The sequence below is a fragment of the Ictidomys tridecemlineatus genome, chromosome 13 (assembly GCF_052094955.1).
Source record: "Ictidomys tridecemlineatus isolate mIctTri1 chromosome 13, mIctTri1.hap1, whole genome shotgun sequence".
Lineage (NCBI taxonomy): Eukaryota > Metazoa > Chordata > Mammalia > Rodentia > Sciuridae > Ictidomys > Ictidomys tridecemlineatus.
In genome coordinates this window covers 47,865,458-47,888,939 of record NC_135489.1, presented here as the reverse complement: position 1 = coordinate 47,888,939, position 23,482 = coordinate 47,865,458, and the positions used below count along the sequence as shown (strand labels likewise).

At 36.5% G+C, this 23,482-nt stretch overlaps 1 protein-coding gene and 1 pseudogene across 10 annotated transcripts in view; both read left to right on the top strand.

Moving 5' to 3' along the window:
- LOC101970656 (large ribosomal subunit protein eL33 pseudogene) overlaps window positions 1–11,119 on the top strand; it is a 75,896-nt pseudogene extending 64,777 nt beyond the window's left edge.
- Window positions 1–23,482, top strand: part of Greb1l (GREB1 like retinoic acid receptor coactivator) — a 310,330-nt gene that overhangs the window by 95,040 nt on the left and 191,808 nt on the right. The gene's annotated exons all lie outside the window — the stretch shown is intronic.

Sequence of the window (23,482 nt, the reverse complement as noted above, 5' to 3'; positions counted from 1 at the left end):
TGGTTGAATTGGTGACCATTATATTTGTTTAACTGCTGTAAAGTAAGTTTGCAACAATAGATGCTTGCACTTAAATAGGCCTGCAGAGCGTTGGGGCCCTATCAATCATGCAGAGATTTCCCTCCTGCTGTCTCCTCTGATGGACAATTCTGCTGATGTGGATATTCAAAAAGGAGGGATCAGGAAGAACAGATGATGGATAAAGACAATCTTCTGTCTTGAGAGGAAATCGGAGAAATCCTTTTAAGGAATTTCTTTGTCATGGTGTCAGAAGATTAATTATGCTCGTGTGAGAACAGCTTTCTCATTGGGTGAAAAGAGACATTATCCTTCTGACTTGTGACAGAAGATTTTCAAAGAGAGTTAAAGATTTCAGCTACTCTGAAATCTTCTTATTCTGTTGTCTTCATAGAATCCTTCAAGACCCTTGGATTACATCCATGACATTGTGATGTTCAAGGAGTCACTAATGAATCAGGACTCTTTGTTTCAAACAACCCCTTCCACTTGTTCCTCATGCAGATCTCTTCAGGGGCCTTAATACCTGAGTTCAGCTTTTAAAATTATATAAATCACAGAATAGGTGAGACTTATTACAAGCCAGTAATGGTATCTTGTAGTCATAGGAAAGAATGAGATACCACAGTACTACCAAAAACTGGTAGCAGGTCAGTAACACATTTTTAACAAGGCAAATAATTTTAGAATCTGAGAAGATATTCTTTAAAAGTCCAATTCTCAATTGTATAAATTAATCTAGTCAACAATAGTGATAATGTGGAAAATACATTTCTTATGGTTACTCGGAGTGAAATGAACCTATTCAGAAAAGCCTTTAAAAGTTACAAATAGAATACATTACATAAAACATAGGAATAGTAAAGTTGCTTCAAATAGTTTTATTTTCCAGCTAACTGAAATTCAGGTTTCTTAAAATTAGTTATTTTAGTAAAAAATTTTTCTAACATACATTAGTTAATACTCTGCCTTTTAAATAATGCGCACTGATTGACTCAGAGTCATAATTTTATAAAGCTCTTCTATTGTGCTGCTTTGAAATACAATGATATCCTCAGGGACTGTTAAAGTCCTTAGTGAAGGGTTAGTTGCCTCTACATTATGTGGCTTGAGCAGCCATATTTTTATTTTATTGTCATTTTCTCTAGAAATGAAGTCTCTTCCCTTCAGGTGAGTTGTCATTTCTCCCTGAGATCTGTGTCATGATTCTGGTAAACTGCTATTTTGCTTTATACCCAAGGATGAGCTTGTACCTCCAATACAAGACAGTTCCAGTTTCTTTGATTATTCCACAGTAAAAAATTCATTTTTTCTTTCGTGTCTAGGTACTTGACTGTCTCTCTGAGCTAGGTACTAGAGGTCTCTCAGTACTTTATGTCTGTAAGGAAGCATACTGTTCACACACACATGCACATATATCTGGGTTCATGGGCTAATTATGTTCAATATTAATGCTGTGCATAATGTTTTGGTTTGGTGATTCTGAATATAGATCACCAGTGGCACTCTCTTAACATCAGTGTTTTGAGACAAGGTTTGCAGCAGCTGTACCTCCACTTCTGTCCGTGCTTTTCCCAAGGACCCAGTGAAATGATAGCTACACCTTGGTTTTAAATAAAATTAACTGTTGATTTTATGGGAAAAATTCATTAAAGTGGGCATTAAGTATTAGCTGACATTAGTAACCATTTTGTAATGACTGTAGTACCTGAAGGGCCAGATTCAGACTTTTATGAAAATTCATGGCCAAGACCAAGTAAGTGAAAAATCTTCTTTCTTTCTCTCTTTTTTTAAAAATTTTTTTGAGAGGTGGTATTGCTTTGTTGCTCAGGCTAGTCTCAAACTCTTGGGCTCAAGTGATTCCCTTGCTTTGGCCCTCCAAGTAGCTAGGACTGCAGGAGTGAGCTACCACTCCCAGTTTCAAATCTTACTTTAATTCACATTTGATAGTCATATTTAGATAAGTCTTAAATTTAGAATTCTTGAGCATTCAATGTGATCTAAACTTTAATATATTACCAATTCTATTTCTAGTGTTTTTTTTTAAGATGATAAACCAAAGAGATGATTTTCACAAAATACATGACGTTTTTAAGAACTAATTACAGGAAAATAATAGTCCAGAGGGTAAGTTCAATCCCTTTTCTCCTTCCTTTATGGAAAAGGAAGTGATGATCCTGTTGCATTTTGTCTTGCTGGAGAAAATGCATCCATTATGATCCTCTTGCACTTTTAGCAGCATGAACTGACCTTTAAGAGAGTTGTGATTAAAACTGAAGGTAATTCATCTCAGTAACATAGAGTGGTTTAAGAGAAAAAAACAGTTACTAATTAATTTAAAAAATTAGCCAGTCATAGAAAATGTTTCTCTCTGTTTTTCTGACCCTGCCATCCAAAGAGAACAATCAATTTATCACCCACTGGCTGCATGAATTCAATGAAAAAGAACTTCGGGTTTTCTCCTTTCTAAAACCTTGCTGAGTTTTTCTGGCAGCACATAAAAGTGGGTCATTTGTACCTAAAATACTTTGCCAATGCTCCATTAATCTTAGTGATCATGTTCTCACTTTCCCTGTAATAAGCAGGAGAAGGGGTTATTATGGAGAAAGAAGAGGATGTCCCATTTTTAAAATGGACGTGTAAATGTAGAATAAGAGAAGGTTATTTAATATTTTGTAGCCTGGTTAATAATGAATACATGATTGAAATATCAGTGACTGTGTGGTATATTTTCGATATGCAACAATGTATTTTGTATTTTTTATATTTATTAGTAGCATATCATACCTCCAGCATTAAGAGGAATGTTTCAACACTATATAAAAAAAAAAAAGATAGTGTGTCTTTGGGCATATATCAAGAATGTCTTCATTCTAGAAACAGATGGTTTGTCCAGACCAAAATAATGTGAAAAGAGAGATGAATCAAGGACAAAAGATATTTTTCTTTGGTGATTTTTTTTAAATGTGGAAGCTTTATCATTCCACTTCTACATAACGATTAAAAGGGAAAATAAGCACCTAAGACCTAAGAGTTTCTCAGGTTCTGGATATTGAAACGAAATTTTTGAAGACCTTGATTATAGTCTCTATATATAGTGTTTGCATTTTTAAAAAATAATCTTCTTAATAAACTGTTCTCCATCTGAACAGTGAGAGGATGCCAGAAGGACAAGGCTGCATTGACCTTCCCTCTTGGTCTCTGTTATTGGCTGGTTTCAAAGGTTAAACTAGCTACAGATGAAATGTAATCATTAGTGACTTGAGTCCTTTCCAGATCCCTCTGGAAACTGCAGTAGCCAACTTTGTTCATTTGTTAAGAAAGAGAAGTCATGCCCTGGACAGTTTGGAATGGGAAGCAGCCACTGTCTCTTTCCTTCTTACTTATATAAATGGAAAAATAAACTACCTCTTCACCTCTGTTACAAAGCTTTGTCTTTTGTTGAAAATTCACACACTCCCTTCATCGTGTTTGTTCATGTAAGGTGGGTGTCTCCCCTCCTTCTATGAGGTGACTTGTGTAAGTACCTTAAGGAAAGTCCTGACTGCTTTATCAGTAGTCCACTAGCATCATTATAGAACAAACAAAATAAAATGAGGACTACGTCAGATGACATTCAACCTAGCCTTCCACATATCTGTTAGAATAAAGCAACAGGGTAATTATGAAGTGAGAAAACTTGAATAAGCAAATAGATTCTACTGGGTCCCACTTACATCAGGTGAGATTATACTTATTTCCTGTGTGTGCACTCTACTTAATGTTACTCACTTTGCAATTTATATAGTAATTCCTTCCCGTTAATGGCATATACTGACATTGGCATCTCACAACAGATGTCACAGGCAGCAGTGCTGTGATTTCTGAGGCACATTGGCATTTACTGAACACCAGGATGCTGCTAGTAATCAAAATTTATCTTTGCAGACTCTCCATATGTCTGTTTATTATTTCACCCTTCTTTGCTCTAGACCACGTTCTCAGAACATCCCTGTTTTTAGGCATCCCTTCTCTGGTGAAATGCTTTAGCAATTGGTATTCAGTAATATAACTTTTTGGTGTATTTTTTTTCATAAATGGGGATGTCAGGTATCATTTGCAGGCTCCTGTAGTTCAGAATGCCGCAGACCAGATGCTTCTCATTACATAGTTGAACACTCTACAGTATTCTTTAGGAACATAGACCATTCATGCAGAGCAGGATCCCATTATTCCTGAAAGCTTGGTAGAAGCCATTTGTGGGGGGAAAGTGGAATACAAAGACTAGAGGAATTTTTCTTTCTTTGGATGCTAAGAATCATGTTTCATCCAATAATTTTGTGAGGATGATGTTTGCCATAAAACCATTGGAAATTTTTTTATTTATTCTTAGGGTTTCAAAATTTTAGATTTTATAGTGTAAAACTTAGTCAACTGATAATCATTTGTATTATTTTTAATATGAACTTGTTCCTTGCTGAGAGGAAAGTTAAAGGCCAAATGCTATAGTCGTTCAGGGAATGCTGGATACAACGATAATCCCAGGAACGGGTTGCTATCATCAGGGCACAGTGGTCTTTCCAACTCTTCCATGCTGTTAAGACCTCCTTTGAGGAATTCCTCTGTGCGCTTTGTGAACAGACCCACAGGATGGCAAGGGGCTTCTCAGGCACCATGACTGGCTTATTTCCATTTTCCAAAGGAGAAGATTGAAACGATCAACTATCCAATCTGAAAGTTGGACAATAAGGGTTATTTTTCTTTTTTTAATCTGTTTTTTTCCTCCTTTATTTTAGATATGTTTGGCTAATGCTTAAAAATAAGCATCCTGGGCTGGGGATGTGGCTCAAGGGGTAGCGCGCTCGCCTGACGTGCGTGCGGCCTGGGTTCGATCCTCAGCACCACATACAAACAAAGATGTTGTGTCCGCCAAAATAAATAAATAAATATTAAAATTCTCAAAAAAAATAAGCATCCCATTTAATAAACTCACTGGGCATTGTAAGTGCATACCTGTAGTCCCAGCAACTCAGGAGGCTGAGGCAGAAGGATTGCAAGTTTGAGGTCAGCCATGGCATCTTAATGAGGCCTTAAGCAACTTAGTGAGACCCTGTCTCAAAATAAAAAATAAAAAGACTGGGAGTGTAGCTCAGTGTCAAAGTGCCCTTGGTTCAATTCCAAGTAAAATACATAATTTTTTTAAAAAATTTATCTTTCTTTTTAAAATCCAAATAAATAGTTTTAAAACTCGTAGGTCACAGCATCATCTTGGGTTAATGTACCTATTTGCTAAATCTTGCAACAATCTGTATTCAGAAATTCAGATTCCCAAGTTCTTCCCTTGACACCTTGCCTAAGAAATTTCTGGGAGAGAGGATAAGGAATCTACATAAAAAGTATTCTTTAGGAGGTTCTTTATGCAGTCCTTGAACCAGACTTTGTGAGAAACACTGATCTAAATGATTCTGAATTTCAAAGCTGTCTCACCAGCCACATTGATCTCATCAGGAAAAAAAACAGTAGTAATTCCAACCAGATTTTCTATTTTGTTACATTCAGGTCAGATATATCTGTGTTGCACAGTTGCTGGAACAAATGAGAACATGCGTTCTATTCTTCCTCGCTATAACTTGTGATTTATCATTTAGCCCTTTTATCATCCTGCCATCACCACCACCGTCAGACCAGAGCCCATTCGGGGCACCCTGCTTACGGGGCTGACCCACTCCACCTCACTGGTCAGTTGGTTATCTTCAGCCATAACTATGATCACTATATCTCCATGGTGTTTCTTCCCAGGATTCTCCTGCATTTCTTCACTTTGTACTCAAAAAAAAAAAAAAAGAAAGAACAATTTTCTTCCAACTTATGCCATCAGCCCACTTACCTTGATTACTTTTCACCAAAGACTTTCTCAAGGTAGGTGACAGAATGAGAGGTTATAAGGGAGAGTAAAGATCATATCTGTGATTAAAAATTGTCCTTTTGGGTTAAGATTCCCCCCACCCTCCAATGTGCGGGATTGAACCCAGAATCTTGTGGATGCTGAGCATGCACCTGGAATAAGTTTTAAATTTATCTTATTAGGAATTTGAGGGTGTAGCTCAAATTGGTAGAGCATGGGTGAGGCCCTGGGTTCAATTTGTAGCACAGGAAGAAAGGAAGGGAGAGAGGGAGGGGGTCATAGAGGAAGGGGAGAGAGAGAGAGAGGGAACTTGAAGTCTAGAAAAGACAAACAGTAGTCAGAATTATAGAATTATGTAAGAGGAGACTAGGAATCTTATGTTCTTTTAGTCTGACTTCTCTGGTAGACCAGGAATAACACTTTTTTTTTCATATTTAAACCAATTATCTTTGGCAGACTGACCTCAGAAGTTTTTAAGTAGGTATTTTTCGCAGAATGTATAAGTAAACTCAAGTTGATCCAACCTTTCCTTAATTAGTTCTCCGTTGATTTTTTAGCTAACAATTTTGATTGCAAGTTTGGATCATTTCACAGAATCTTTCCTGTGATCATAGGGAATACGCTGTGTTTAGTTTGAAGAGCACAAGATACAGAGTTTAAGGGATGCAGGTAGAATCTCAGCACTAGTAACTTTCTTGAACAAGTCATTCAGCCTTTGGAGTCTGTGTCCTTGTGTCATCAGTGCTAGCATGTTTACCTCCGAATGCTATGTGAGGACCCCAGTGAAGCAAAGGGTGATCCAAGCTCCCAGTGCAGATCGGGGATGTTATTTAGAAATTTTTGGTTAATTTAGAAGTTGGTTGCATCCAAAGGCAATAAGGAAAGCTCTCTTAACCTTAGAACTAATATAATATTTGGCACGTGTATTATTTTTATAAGCGTTTCTTTGCCACACCTAAAACAACGACATTCTTAGACAGACCTAGAACCTAGAATGGTGTAATCATATTTACGCTTTCATTCTCATTGCCTTCTGAAGTGGACGCTTTGTTGACAAGCCTCAAATGCGACTTACCTCTCTAGCAGTTAACCTACTAAGCGGTATGGGTTTGTTTGTTTATCTATTTTTTTCCCCTTTGTGTGTTTTTGGGATCTCTCCCAGTTTAAGCCATGCTCTCCACCCCACATGACGATATAGGAGATCATTGTGGTCCCATTACCGCAGCCCCTCAAATAGCACTAAAATAGAATAAACATTGGTTCTAGAGTAAGACATGCATTTGAGTAGCAGTTTGGCTACTTATGAGCATGGTTGTCTGATAAAGATTAACTGAGATAATATGTACAATAAAACTCTAGAAGGTGTAAAAACATTGTTCTTTCTATGGATAGGGATCTCTATAGGGAAGGGTATCAACATTTATTGCATGCTTCACATACATTACCTTCTCCCTGAGGTGGAAGAGAGTCTCATTTCACAGATCATGAGCCTCAAGTCACCTGATTATAAAGGAGTGGAGCTCGATTTGCCACACTACCTGTCTTTCTGCTTTCAGAGCAGCACAGGTTGCGTGATTCTTGGCCCTGCCTCCTCTTGCCTGCTGAGAGAAAGAGTAGTTGAGAAAATGGAAGGAGACACTCCATGTTGCAGTCAGCAAATAAAGAACCATCAGAGCAAAAATACTAGTCACAGATTTCATAGGATAGGTTTCTGCAACTTGTCTATGTGACAAAACTGAAGACCAGTGAGTATATAGGACTGGCCAAGGTTTCTTTCATGGTGAGTCTGCAATGGGCAAGGGGGGTGGCTGTACCCCTCATTTGCAATCCACTTGAAATGTGGCTCAGCTACAAGTCCCTTTATCTTCATGCTTCCTTTTCCCTCTATCCACCAATGTGATTGAATTAACCATTTTTAGACCTATAGGGGCGGTGGATCCAAAAGAGCTTTTTGGAGTTTAGACTCACAGAACTTTCTCGGTGTTTTTCCACTTGAACACAAATGAAGTCAAATTTTCACCTGCCCTGAAAGCCCCAGGTGACACCAGCTGGTTAGGCAAGGCGTGACCTGTTGTGGCAGTGTAAGCCCTGTTGTCACCCTGTTAGTTTGAAGAAACAATGGGCTTGCCTTTCAAAGGAAAGTGGGAAAACGGAGCTACTTTTGTTCTTTGTAAGGGATGATTATTACAGTCAAATGAAAGTGAGGAGGTATGATGAGAAATTAATTCTTGGAAAAGAAAAATTACAAGGAAAGGTTCTCATTATTACACCTAAGTTTTGACTTTTAGGCTTTGGGGACTATTTAAATTATCTAAACCACTTTTTTTTTTTTTTTTTGCCTGTGTGCAATACATTCGCAACACTTCAGACTGATGGTTCCCACATCTGATAATGGGTGGGATGCTGATCCGCCTACTATTACACATCTTAGAATTACACTGGGAGAAGTTTGAGTTTTTTTCTAGTTTGTACTTAAGCTAGCCCTCTTGAGTAGAGTTGGTAAAGCCAAAACGATGTGGGCAATAAATTTTAAAGTTATTACAGACTTCAAAATATTAGGAAGTTTAAAAATAAAAAATAAAAAAAAAAGGCCAGTATGTCTGGCTCATGAATTTTGGCCATGAACATGATACATCAGGAACTATACTTAGGTTTTTGTTATTCTAGGCCTCATTGCCCCAAACACAATTTAGATGAAATTATTTTTCTAAATAATTACTCTTAAGCACCTGATGATCTAATGAAGACAATTTCTTAATGTGTCAGTACAGAGTTCTTTGTATCTTATTTGAATCTTTTGTTGTTTTAAGCTAATCTGCTTTAGGCTTCTCAGATCAGGCAGTTGACAAAGCAGATTCTAGCAATGGCATTCATTTGGAATGCTGCCTTTTGTTTACTAGCTTTACCGGGCCCTCACTGCTTCCTTTGGTCATCTGGTGTCTTCACTAATGTGATTTGTACTCCTTGGCTCTGCAGGTAGCCATGAGCCTTTATAAGTGGGTTTACAATGAGACTCACCACCCTGGCTGCTAATGAAGGGAGCCCCAGGGTTTTTGTTTTTTTTTTTTTTTTCCCATATGTCTTCCAAAAGAGTGGAGGAAAATTGAGCTCTAGGTTTGTTAGTTCTCCTTGTTTTCAATTAATTGAATTTAAACAATTGGTGTACTAACTGTGATGCAAAAATACAAATATTTTTGTTGAGGAATCAGAATGTCATCTGCCAGCCCCGTAGGCTAATCACTGGGATTGTTTGTTTTTGAACCTGGAAAGAATAAAGTAGAGTCTCTGTTTAAACTCAACCCGTTGGCATTTTACCTTCATCTGATTTTGTCCTTCAGGAAACTTTCGATCAATTTGGTTGTTTAAAAAGGGGGTGGGGCTTGCATTCTGATACTATCCTTGACATTTAGCATTCCTTAATTTTGACTAAGTCACTGACACTCCTGGTTTCTCATGTGAAAAAAAAAAAAAGAGTGTTTTAACAAGATGCACATGAGAGCCACATTTCATATTCTTCCTGCTTTCTTTTCTTTTTACTCCTAAAGTAATCTAAGGTGTCCCTTCACTGGATGGGTAAACCTACCACTGAAAAGCAGACTTACATCTGACAAAATGTTTTAACCAGCAGCCAAACCAGTAGCTAAATATTAAATGTGGTCTTCATTAGAGAAGTGATATACTTTGTAGATTACAATGCAGTTTTACAGAGAAACGAATTCTCCACTTCCAGTAGGGAAGCCAGGTTTTCAATGTTCGTCATAAGGCAATGGTTTCAGATATAGTTTATAGGTAACCTTTATTTGGATTTTAGAACAAGAAAAGACATCAGCCATCTTTGGGTTCAATCCTTTAAATTTTATCAGTGAGGATTCAAGAGACCCAGAGATACTTAGTAGCTTATTCATGGTCTCAGAATTTATAGAGCTGCCCGTAGGGCCCCAGCTCCAAAGAAAAGTGGGCATATACTATGGTAGAGTTAATCTAACTACCTCTTAATGTAAAACATAAAGTGAAAGGTTGAAAGAGAGACTGCTAATTCCATGTCTGAAAACTTAAAATCACTGCTTGAGAGTTGGTTTGTTTTTCTGTTGCGGGTACCAGATTAAAGTCAATCCCACCCCACAAGTGTTTCCAGAGGGTACCCTGTGTGTGGAACCCTGCACTGGGGTGATCTTGCAAAGATGTTGAAGCCACAGTTCCTCCTTTCAGAGAGTTCACAGTCTAACCTGGAGAGGCGACAAATGTGAATTGCTGGGAATGAAAATAACAAACAAACGGAGGATTCCAAAGTTCAAAGGGAAGATGGACTTAGATAGGATGATATGGGATGAATGTTTAATAACACGTCAAATTCATGGTGCTCTGAGAGCTCACAGGCAATGTTTTAAATCAGGCTGGGGGAAAAAAAGAAAAGGAACTGGTAAATTAAAATTTGGGCTAGCATTCCTATTCTTGGTGATTGCTATTGGATAAAATCCCTCATCCTTGCAAATTGATGTCACTATAAATTCATTGTCCTTAATCCTAAGTACCACTTAATTATATCTTTGTGCTTGCAAAGATCTGCTTTTTCTCTAATCACTTACTTCAAATCTCTTCTCCTCTCTTCAAGCCTGTACCCCATTGTCCCAGTCTCAGCAGGCTGCTCCTCTCCCTCTTAGGAGCCCCTGAAGAATCCTAGTAATTGCCTTGATTTTAGCTGGCCCCCAGGTACTAATGAGTACCTGGAGATAAAGCCAGAAGTGCTTTATCTCCAACCAGGGCCCTCCCTTGAACTTCAGATTCATCTATCAAATTACTGCTGGGTGTCCCATTTGGATGTTTCACAGCCATTTCAAAATCAGTATGTCTCCTCTTTCTGCCACCTTGGAGCCCGTGGAGGCCTGCTGGGAGGCTGTGGTGCAAAGCCATTTTTTGTTGGCTATAAAGCAGGATCTTCAGAACCAAAGGGAGCACACCACTCTTCTAAAAATTGAAAGTGTTTATGCCAGAGATGAAACCGAGTTCTCCTTGGGCAAGAGATGTGCTTATGCGTGCAAAGCAAAAAACCACACAGTGACTCCTGGTGGCAAACTAAACGAAACCAGAGTCATCTGGGGAAAGGTAACGCGTGCCCGTGGAAACAGTGGCGTGGTTCAGGCTCAATTCTAAAGCAACCTTCCTGCTAAGGCCATTGGACACAGAATCCGTGTGATGCTGTCTTCCTCAAGGATTTAAACTAATGGAGAATAAATAAAGATGGATTTGTGCTCTTGGAAAAAACAACAGTACATCTAAAAACCAAATGACTCACCTTTCATCCAAAACCTCACCTTCTGCCTCAGAGCACCTCAATCAGAGAAGGTACCATCCTACACCCCAATTTGCATTTTTAAAAAACTACCCTGGCTGGAATATGCCGAATGCAGAAATTATATACAATTAGGAGACTGCAATAATCCAAGTCAGTGCACTCTCTGTCATAGTTTTTTTTTTAATTTGTTCTGTTTAGTTATATATGACAGTAGAATCTGTTTTGATATAACAATAAAAGCATGGAATATATCATGGTTCAGTTTAGACCCCAGATCTCTCCTTCCCCTTCCCTTTCCTCACCTCCTGCTCCCTTCCCTCTATTGATCTTGCTGCCATTTACCCACAGCTTTTTTAAAAAATTAATTTCTTGTGGATGTACTCGAGGGTGAGATTCACTGTGGTATATTCATGTATGTACTTAGGAAACTTTAGGTTAGATTCATTCTACTGTCTTTGCTTTTCCCATTCCCTCCCCCTTCTCTTCAATCCCCATTGTCTACTCCACCGAACTCTTATTCTTCCTCCCTCTTTATTGTGGGTTAGTTTCCACATATCAGTGAAAACATTTGACTTCTGGTTTTGGGGGACTGGCTTATTTCACTGAGCATGATGGTAGCCAGATCCATCCATTTGCTGGCAAATATCATAAAGTCATTCTTTATGGCTGAGCAATATTCCATTGTGTATATGCCACATTTTTTTTTATCCATTTCTCTGTTGAAGGGTACTTAGGTTGGCTCCGTAGCTTAGCTATTGTAAATTATGCTGCTATAAACACTGATGTGGCTGCATTACTATACCTATGCTGTTTATTTAAATTCTTTGGATACATACCAAGGAGTGGGATAACTGGGTTAAATGGTGATTCCATTCCTAATTTTTTGAAGAATCTCCATACTGCTTTCCAGATTTCCAAATTTGCACCAATTTACAGTCCCACCAACAATGTATGAGTGTACCCTTTTCCCCACATCCTCACTAACATTTGTTGTTTCTTGTTTTCTTGATAATTGCCATTCTGACTACAGTAAGATGAAATCTCAATGTGGTTTTAGTTTGAATTTCTCTAATTGCTAGAGATGTTGAACATTTTTTCATATATTTGTTTACTATTCATATTTCTTCTTTTGAGAAGTGTCGTTTGGTTTCTTTGCCTGTTTATTGATTGGGTTATTTTTTGAAGGGGGTGTTGTTTTGTGAGTTCTTTGTATATTCTGGATATTAATGTCCTATTTGAGGTACAGGTGCAAAGATTTTCTCCCACTCTGTAGGCTTTCTCTTCATGCTTTCGATTGTTTCCTTTGCTGTAAAGAAGCTTTTTAATTTGATGCCATCACATTTATTGATTTTTGATCTTACTTCTTATAATTTTGAATTCTTGTTAAGGAAGTCAGTTCCTGTTGGGCCTGTATTTCCTTTTAGCAAGTGTAGAGTTTCTGGTCTAATTCCCAGGTCTTTGATTCACTTAGATTGTTTGTGCAGGGTGAGAGATAGGGTTTAAATTTTATTCTACTACATATGGATTTCCAGTTTTCCCAGCACCGTTTGTTGAAGAGGCTATCTTTTCTCCAATGTATGTTTTTGGCATGAGATGACTGTATTCATGTGGGTCTGTCTCTGTGTCTTCTATTCTGTTCCATTTGTCTTCATGTGTGTTTTGGTGCCAATACCATGCTGTTTTTGTTACTACAGCTCTGTAGTATAGTTTAAGGTCTGGTATCGTGATGCCTCCTGCTTCACTTTACTAACATGTTGGATGTAATTGCGTGAGAGTTATCATGGTCAAGTGATTTAAAGGTCATGTGTTTGCAGTAAGGTGGGTCTGTTTTTAGTTCCTGGCACCACCACTTATCAGTTAGCTGTGTAATCTTCAGCAAATCTTGTCTGAGTTATTTCATCTGAAAAATAGAGACAATAATAGTACTTATACGACATTCCTGGGGATTAAATAAGGTGTAGGAGGTGAAGCATTGGTAACTTGAGTCCTTAACTAAGATCTGTAAGTGCAGAGACCATTTCCAGTTTGTACACTTTTGTGTCTTTAGGACCTGATGCAAAGAAGGCACTTAGTGAATATTTACTATTTGTCGGATGAGTAATTGAGTGCCTGGATTAAGCCACTAAAGATGGAGATGGACAAAACAAAATTCAAGGTAGAGACTCAGGTTTTTTCTTCACTTCTCCATGTCATCAGTCACTCCTACTGATTCAATCCCTAAATGTGACTCGGGTTCATCCCGTCCTCTGTGTATTCCTGCTGTAACTGCACCCATGATCTCTCACCAGGGCTATTATGTAAAGTACATGAACATTGTCCCTGCATCCCATCTGAGTGTCTTCCAGACTAGTATTGAAGGAATCTCTTCAAAGCTGAAATGGGAACATGTCATTCTTTTGCTTAATGCCCTTGTATGGCTACTTTGGATTTATAGGATGGAGTCTCTCAACTCCTAATACCTGTGCGTACATTTCCATCTTCCCTTCCTACCCTTCCCTTTCTCACACCTAGGAGCTTAGTAATGCCAGGTTGGTTAGAGTCTCATCCTCAGAACGTACTGTGCTATTTCTTTCTTTTGTTAACATTATAAGTTAATGCATTTTATTATATCAACATTAAATTATTTAAGATTACATAGCATTATTACATAATACATAAAATTTTTTTAAATGAGCTATTTTAAGTGATGCAGAGTAAGCATTTGAAAAAAAATTTTAATATCTCTTTATGAAAAAGCACTTTATCACACTAGGAATCGAGGAGAACATCCTTCATCTAATAAAGAGTACCTATAAAAGAACTCTGGTCAATATATTTAGTGGTAAAAAGAGAAAAATGTGGGGCTGGGGTTGTGGCTCAGTGGTAAAGTGCTCACCTAGCATGCACAAGGCACTGGGTTTGAGCCTCAGCACCGCATAAATATAAAATAAAGATATTGTTTCCACCTGAAACTTAAGAATAAATATTTTAAAAAAAAAAAAGAGGAAAATGCTACTTTGGGGACTAAGATGAGACAATAATGACATAGATCATGTGCTTGCATACATAAAAAAAAACTGGGTTGAATTATCAAAATCAGTAAAAATGTTCAATAAGTTTAATTTTAAGTAGTTGATAGGCAAAAATCAACTTAAATATATAAGAATAAAATTTTATGATTATATGTACAGAATTTTTTTTAAAAAAAGATACAAATTTTTAAGGCATAAAAAGTGAAGGTAGAACCCAGGTATCATCAAAAAGGTTACAAAGAGAAAGCCCCTATCCAATTCCCTTAGAGAGATACCAACTGAACAATATCCAGTCCACTCTGCCTGTAGGAGAACTCCCAAATCCGTCACAGCAGCCCAGGCAAGCTCAAAACTAAACACAGCAGGTGAGTAAAACTTTTTCACGGGTGATGGTTGTTCCTTCAAGCCACCCATCCAATTTTCTTCTGGGGCAACATATACAAAATGAACAACCAACCCATGGCTCCTCCCTTCAGAGAAAAACAGAAGAGTGGATCCCACTGACAATTTTCCAGCTTGGGAGGAAACTGCCAGAGAAATTATTTTTTCTGTTTTCACCTGACTTCTGACTTCTGAAGGAACGAGCACATCCGGGGGCAACTGAAGACAAGCTCAGTGCTAACTGGCAGTGCCAGAGAGCTGCAGCCATACTGTGCTATTTCATGTGTTCATGTTTGTAAGAGTTTTTTGCTTATTCTCACTCTTCTAACATTCTTCTTTCTGTACCAATTACCTTTGTCTGCAAATGGCAGGAAGCACTAGACTAGAAGTTAGACGTTTCTGTCTTTCCCTCCTAAAGTTAGGAGGTGATGTCAAAGGCCACTGAAGTATCTTGGCTCCCATCAGGGCTTGAGTCTTGGGGTTCTGTTATCAATGTGTGACGTCCATCTTTGTTCCTCTCTCAATTTTCTACCCTCTCTAGGATCTGATTCCTTTAATCATCTCCTCTTTTCTGTTTCTCTGATGTTGTCTGATTCTCTGATGTTGTCTCCGTTTCTCCAGAGTTGCTACATTCTCTGAGCTTTGATAGTACTTTGTTCTTACTTCTGTTGGACACATTTATGGATCTGCCTTAACTTCTAGACTGGGATCCTTTGAGAGTAGGGATGGTCTTTATCATCATTCCTAGTATAGTCATAGTTTCTGTGTAAATCAATGAATAAAATTATGAAATCAGGGAATCTGGGTAACTTTTACTCTTTTGTTTTGAACATATAAATTTGGGGCATGTTGTGTTGACACATTGAAATGGAGGGGCTAGCAGAACACAAAAGTGATGTTCTGTAGACATTTCTAATTTGGGAGCAGAAACTCAGAAAATATTTTATAGTTAATGATGGAGATGTAGGGGGTCACCGGGAAAGACAAGAAGAAATAGCTGTTTGGATTACGTTTTTCAAGAGTGGACTAAACACAAGTGGTAGAACCTTGATAGGAGGTAGAGAAAGGGCTGATAGTGGAAGTTGAGGCTCCTGCCTTCTACTTCAAACCCATCTTCTTGGTTCTTCTCTTCCACTGAATGGAGGTAGGAGGAGTGGAGTCTGGGTTTCTTCCGCTTTTAATAGCAAGAGGGAATGGGCAGGGTGGAAAATGTATTTTGTTCTTCTTACAAGATAATCAATAAACTGACAAGGCTTGAGAAGTTCTTTTTTAAATTGAAAAATATACTTGGGGATTCTATTTATTAGATAGTTTTTTTAAAAATTATATCTCTTTCCCTCTATTCTACTTCATTGCTTTCTTAGGGCCTCTAGGAAATATAACACTAGTTTATATAGTTTTTTATGTAAGATTACTCAGTTAAAGTGAGTTCTGTGTTTCTATACAACTGTTTAACATATTATAAATTGTAAATCTAGTTGCATAAAAATAAAAGCTGGGGGTTGGGTTGCTCAATGGTAGAGCACTTGCCTGGCATGTGCAAGACCCTAGTACCACTATATAAATAAATATTAAAACTGCATGGAAAATGACAATGAACAGCATAAGCACATATAAAAGTCAAAGCTTCTGGCAAAATTAAGGAAAATGTTGCAACTTGAAGCCAGAAAATAAAATTACTTAGTATATAAAGAGCTCCTATAAATCAATAATGACACCAACAATCAGAAAAATGAAGAATGACCATTTCAGGAAAAAAATATAGGGGCTTTTAAATATCTGAAAAAATATTTTATTTCATTCATGAGAGAAATTAATATTAGAACTAAATTGAGATATCAGTTTTCATTTGTCAGATTGGCAAAGATCCAAAGATAAATAATATTCTACATTGATAAAGGTTGGGGCATATATAAATTGCTAATGGGAGTAAAAATTGTTTCAATCCTTATGGAGGGCAGTTTGGCTATACTTAACAAAATTAAAACTGAATATTTTCTTTGACTCAGCAATTTCATTTCTAAGAAATTTAACCAACAAGTGCAGAATTGTTGTGTATTAATGCAGGATTGATTATTATATTATCTTTAGAAATAACAAAGATTGGAAACCAAGTGTTCATCATTAAGGGATGACTTTAAAATAATTGTGGTATATACATGTCAGTGGATTCTTTGAAGCCATGAAACAGAATAAGAAATATCTTCATGCAGTTGTATAGAAAGATCTCCAAAAACCTTTTTTTTCCTTCTTCTTCTTTTCTATGGTGCTGGGGATTGAACCCAGGGCCTTGTGCATGTTAGGCAAATGCTCTACCACTGAGTTATACCCCCAGCCCTCCAAAATATTTTTTAATTTAAAGTAAGGTGCAAAACAGTATATCTGTTTTGTCCTTGAGTATACATACATATTATAAAAATATAATGGATATATTTTAAACAAAATAATAAAAGTGGTTTCCTGTGAGGGGAGATTGTAGGACAAAGGTTTAAAGGAACACTTTTTAGTATCTTTCCTACTTCTAGATTTTTTTGAATAATTATGTTTTTCTCACCTCATTCATTATATTTTTGAAATATATCTATACTTTTAATTGACACATAATAATTATACCTATTTATGGTGTTCCACGTCCATGTGACATTTCCATATATGTATGCAACATGTAATAATCAGAGCAGAGTAATTGGCATATCTGTCACCTAAGACATTTGTCATTTCTTTGTTTGGATTTGGAAATGTCCAGAATCCTCTCAACTTCTAGAGTTTTTAATCAGGTAAATATATCATCTATCTGAAAACATTAAAAGGAAGAAATTTTTTAAATATTTAAAATAGAAATATTTAGTTTAAACAGCTACAGAGACACGCTTTCCCTAGTGATTCAATATAGGTAGGTTTTACATTGGAAATACTTTAATGATATTTTTGTTTCTGAAGTGCCAACCGTATGTCCCCAGAACAATGCTACATGATGTGGAGTTATAAGGAGAAAGCTAAATATGAGCAAAGTAAGAAAAGGGTTAAGACTGGCTGAAAGTCAAGTGAGGGAGTGAGATAGACCACTTGAACAAGGGCACAGAAATGGATGTGGGCTAATTTTTGGAGATCAATAAAATCAAGTTGATAGCAAAAGATCTGTGTGATGAAGATCAGCTTAAATAGGTACAGAAAGATAATGAATAAAAGTTTTCAAACACTACAGTGTATAATTTTTGTTTTATTGTAGGGACTATGGGTTCTGGACTACTTCCTATATCATCATGGAAAGTTCTTCTGAAGCTACATAAACAGGCTGTTATGCATAAATTTAAAAGATTCACTAGCTTATGATAGTAAAAATGATATATGAAGGCATAGTAAAATCAAGTTGTAATATTTATTTACAGTCTTTACTACGTGAACATTCATAAACTGTATTTGTCACTGTACACTTACCTAATAAACTTACTGACGTGAAAGGTATTGTCAAAGGAGAAAGTCGGGTTTTACAAAATCAGATGTGCAAAGTCAGTAAGATTAGTAATAATAAAGATATAGGGTTTCACTAAGTTTGCAGTGTGCTTACATTTTTAAAGAAACAACTTCATTGTAGAAATTTGGGAAACAAAGATAAACCTAAAGGAAACAAATATCCCATAATCATTTTACCCGTTATAATGTGATTTATATCTTTATTCTTTTATCTTATTCGGTTACTTTTATGTTTTTTCCTTCAAATGGGACAACATTGCTTTTATAACATTTTCCATTTCATACATTATGAATATGTTTATATGTCAAAAATATACTTCTTGTGGGGTGTGATGGTACATGCCTGTAATCCCAGTGGCTCTGAAGGCTGAGGCAGGGTGATCAGGAGTTCAAAGCTAGCCTCAGCAACCCTAAGGTGCTATACAAAAAAAAAAAAACCCTGTCTCTAAATAAAATACAAAAAAGGGCTGGGATATGGCTCAGTGGTCGAGTGCCCCTGAGTTCAACCCCTAGTACCCCTGCCCCCACCGAAAAATACACTTCATATAGTATTGTACTTATGGATGGATTTGTGTTAATGAGTCAGCGTTTACAAGGTTCGTGGGCAGCAATTATCACTGTTAAGATATGTGCTTAACCATTTTTCTGTTGTTGGACTATTATGTTGTTCTCAAGGTTGGGGGTATTAATGTTTTACTTTATTGTATTCATAATAAACATTAACTCTATTAGAAACATTTTTCTTAATTGATCATTTACTAATTTTTTTTGTTTTCAATGTTTAACATACAAAAAAAGCTTTATGTTTTTACTAGTCAGTTTTTTTTGTCTTCTCCTTTGTGATTATAGTCTAAGAAAGCTAATCTCTCACTATGATAGCACAATAAATATTGACAATGGATGTTATAAATATCAGTATAAAACAATTCTTTTTTGTGTGGGATTAGACCCAGGGCAAGTGCTCTACCACTGAGGTGCATCACCAGGCCTTTTTAAAAATGATCTTACTTTGAGATAGTCTTGCTAAGTTGCCCAGGCTGGTTTTGAACTTGTGATTCTCCTGCCTCAGCCTCCCAAGTAGCTGGAATTACAGATATGTGCCACCATGCCAGGCAGTAAATAATTAATTCTGTTTCCTCTTAGTTTTTATATGATTGATATGGATGGGCATATAAATATATTTGGGTATAGACATTTAAATTTAATCTATTATTCTCTCTGGAATTTATTTTAGGTGTTCTTAATGGCTACATTTTAAATTATTTATCATTATTACAGAATCATTAAATGAATAATTTATCCTTTTTTAAAAAATTTTTAGTTGTAGATGTATACAACACCTTTATTTTATTTATTTATTTTTTTGTGGTACTGAGGATTGAGCCCAGTGCCTCACAGGCAGGAGGCAAGTGCTCTGCCACTGAGCCATAATCCCCGCCCTAATTTGTCCTTTTTATCCTATTATAATGCCTCAATGTTAATAGTCTTTTTGGACTACAATCAATGAGCTTCCCATCTTTTTTGCCAGCCCTATACAATAAATTACTGAGTTATTCAGAGAATATTTTTGAGTGCTACTATGTTGAAGAATATCAAGGTGGATGCTGTGATTTCAGTAATCGACCAAACCCAAATAGCATAGTTCCTGCTTTCATGGAGCTTCGAATCTAATAGGGAAGACAAACTTAAATTACTCATACAGATTATTATGTAGGATAGAATTGAGATGATTATTAAGAAGGAGGTGAGCAAGGTTCCCTGAGAGCAGAACTTGCTTGAGTTGAAATCTAAAGGATGAAAAAAATTTAGTAGACAAAAGTAAAAGATGAAGTGGGTGCTTTTGCGGGCAGAGGCAATTTCAGTGTTGCTAGAGCAGGGGATTAAGAAAGAAAAAATGCAGGATAAGGCTGGAGAATGGGCAGGCATACGACGGATATTAATTTTTATCCTGAGAACAAGGTAAAATCTCAAAAGGTTTTTAGCAAAGGATTGACCAGATTTTATTTGCAGTGTAATGCAAAGAAGTGACTGAAGGTGCCAAGAGGAGTTAAGGAGAGCACTTAGGCACGTTAGCATTAGCTCTTGGGAAGAGGCCTTAGTTGGTACCCATGAAGGCCTTTCCTTGGAGCTGCTTGAAGTCTTTATAGCATGTCTTTCCCTCAGTGCAAGTAATCTAAGAGATCAAGGCAGAAGCTGCTGTATCTCCTATGACCTTGGAAATCACACATTGTGTCTTGTTGAGTATTTTACTATTCATGCATGGCAGTATCACTAGCGTCTTGTGAGTTCTCAATATGCTCTAGGTTAGCCATCTTGATAGGTGTTTAGTGATATCTCTTGTGTTTTTTTGTTTTGTTTTTGTTTTGTGGTGCTGAGGATTAAACCCAAGGCCTTGTGCATACGAGGCAAGCAATCTATCCGTGCTTGAGCGATATCCCCAGCCCTCTCTTGTGTTTTTAATTTGCATTTCACTAATAAGTCAGTCCTGATTCAATGTGGGAGGAGCTTACAGCAAGTGAGAATCACAAGAGACCATGTGGTCACCATAGATTAAACCCAGTCTCCTGCACTTACTTGCGGATTTTAATGACCAAAAACTCTTTCTTCATAATATGGTTTAATATGTGGTTCTGATTCACCTCCCCTTATAACATTTTTATAAAGAATATTTTTCTTGTCTTTTTATAATCTTCCTTATGAAATTAGAGATGTTTTAGTAGAGCTCCACAAAAGCTCTACTGATCTTTTCCTTAGAATTGTGTTGTTTATTATTTGGTCTGAGAAATACATAGTTTATTATGATTAGACTTCTCTTTAATTAGCCAAGCATATTTCTCCATGTATTCAAATTTTCATTTAAATCACCCAATGAAGTTTGGTAATGCAAAAAGAATGTTATCGCTTAGGTGTCATTAGGATTCTTAGGTATCAGGGTTAGGGATGTAGCTCATTGGTAGCCTAGCATGTGAGAGGCCCTGGGTTTGATCCCCAGCAGCACTGGCGCGGGGGTGGGTGGGGTGGGTGGGAGGGGTGTGTGTGTATGATTCCTAGGTATTACTTTTGTGGTTGTTGCTGTGATTGTGATCACTTCCTTTTTTTCATTACCACCATGGTAATATATATCTATATGCACACATACATATATACATATATATTATATAAAAAATATGTTTCCATATATATATTATATATATGTATATACTGTGATGTTTTGAAATACGTATACATTGTAGAATGGCTCAATCAAGCAACTTAGTATATCTATCACCTCATTTTTTTTTTAAAGAGGAGAGAGAGAGAGAGAGGGAGAGAGAGAGAATTTTTTTTAATATTTATTTTTTACTTTTTGGTGGACACAACTTCCTTTATTTTATTTTTATGTGGTGCTGAGGATCGAACCAGGGCCTCACGCATGCAAGGCAAGCACTCTACCACTGAGCTACAATCCCAGCCCAGGAAAATTTAATTATTTTCAGATTGAAGTTGACAGTGGGTAACTGAAACTGCAAAAAGTGAAACTATAGATAAGGGAAGATACAACCACTGATTGAACTACTGGATCATACGGTAGTTCTTATTTGAATTTTTTGAGGAAACTGCATAATATTTCCTATAATGGCTATATTAGTTTACTGTCCCACCAGCAGTATGCAAGAGTTCGCTTTTATCACATCCTCTTCAACACTTGATATCTTTCACCTTTTTGATAATAAGTGTGAGGTGGTATCTCATTGTGGTTTTAATTTGCATTTCCTTGGTGATTAGTGATACTGAGCATTTCACATTCCTGTTGGTCATTTGTATGTCTTCTTTTAAGAAATATCTATTCAATTTCTTTGCCCAATTTTTAGTCAAATTGTTTTCTTGCTATTCTTTTCTTTCTTTTTCTTTGTTTCTTTGTTTCTTTCTCTTTTTTTTTTCAGATCCTCATATAGTTTGGGTTAATTCCTCATTAAATATGTGATTTGCTGGGCACAGTGGCACACACCTGTAATCCCAGAGGCTGAGGCAGGAAGATCATGAGTTCAAAGCCAGCCTCAGCAACAGCAAGGTGCTAAGCAACTCAGTGAGACCCTGTATCTAAATACAATTAAAAATAAGACTGGGGATGTGGCTCAATGGTCAAGTGTCCCTGAGTTCAATTCTTGGTACCAAAAATTAAAGAAGTATGGTTTAACAAATATTTTCCCATTCTATAGGTTGTATCTTCACTCTCTTGACTGGTTTATTTGCTGTGCAAAAGCTTTTTAGTTTGATATAATTCCATTTGCCAATTTCTGCCTTTGTTGCCTATGCTTTTGGAGTCATATCCAAAAAAAACTGTTGCCCAGACCATTGTCTGGGAACTTTTCCTCTATGTTTTCTTCTAGTAGTTTCACAGTCTCAGATCATACACTTAAGTTTTTAATCCATTTTGAGTTGATATTTCATATGATGTAAAATAAAAGTCTAATTTTATATTATTTTTATTTGTTGCATGGGATATCCAATTTTCCCAGAACTATTTATTGAAGAAACTGTCTTTTCTTCATTGTGTATTCTTGGAATCTTTGTTGAAAATCAATTGGTGGTAAATGTATAAATTTATTTCTTTTTTTAAAGATTTTTTTAAAGTTTTCAATGGGCCTTTAGTTTATTTACTTACATGTGGTCCTGAGAATCAAACCCAGTGCCTCACATGTTAGGCAAGCAGTCTACCACTCAGCTACAACTCATACAGCCCCATAGATTCATTTCTGAGCTCTCTATTTAGTTCCATTGGCTTATTTTTATATCAATGTGTTTGTTTTTATGTCAGTACCATGCTGTTTGGATTATTACAGCTTTGCAGTCAATTTTGAAGTCAAGTATTTCTAACACCTCCAAACTTTTTTGTTTTTTTGCAGAAGATTAATTTGGCTATTCAGGATCTCTTGTGGCTCCATGCAAATTACAGGATTGGTTTTTCTACTTCTGTGAAGGATATCATTGGAATTTTGATAGGGATTGTATTGGTTCTATAGATTACTTTGAGTAAAATAGGCACTTTGACAATATTAATTGTTCCAATTCATGAACATTGTATGTCTTTATTTATTTGAGTCAATTTTATTAATTGGTGTTCATAATGTGCAGATCTTTCATTTTCTTGGTTCAATTTATTCCTAAATATCACATTTTATTTTGTTGCTAATATATGTGGGATGATTTATTCATTTCTTTTTGATAGTGTATTGTTAATGTGTAGAAATAAATGATACTGATTTTTTAGTGTCAATTTTGTATTCTTTATATCAATTTTGCTGAATCTATTGTAAAATATTTTTGGTGAATTCTTAGGTTTTTCCACATATAAGATCATATTATCTGCAGACACCAACATATTGTTTTCAATTCCCTCCTCATTTTATGGATCAGGAAACAGACCCAGAAAAGAGAGGC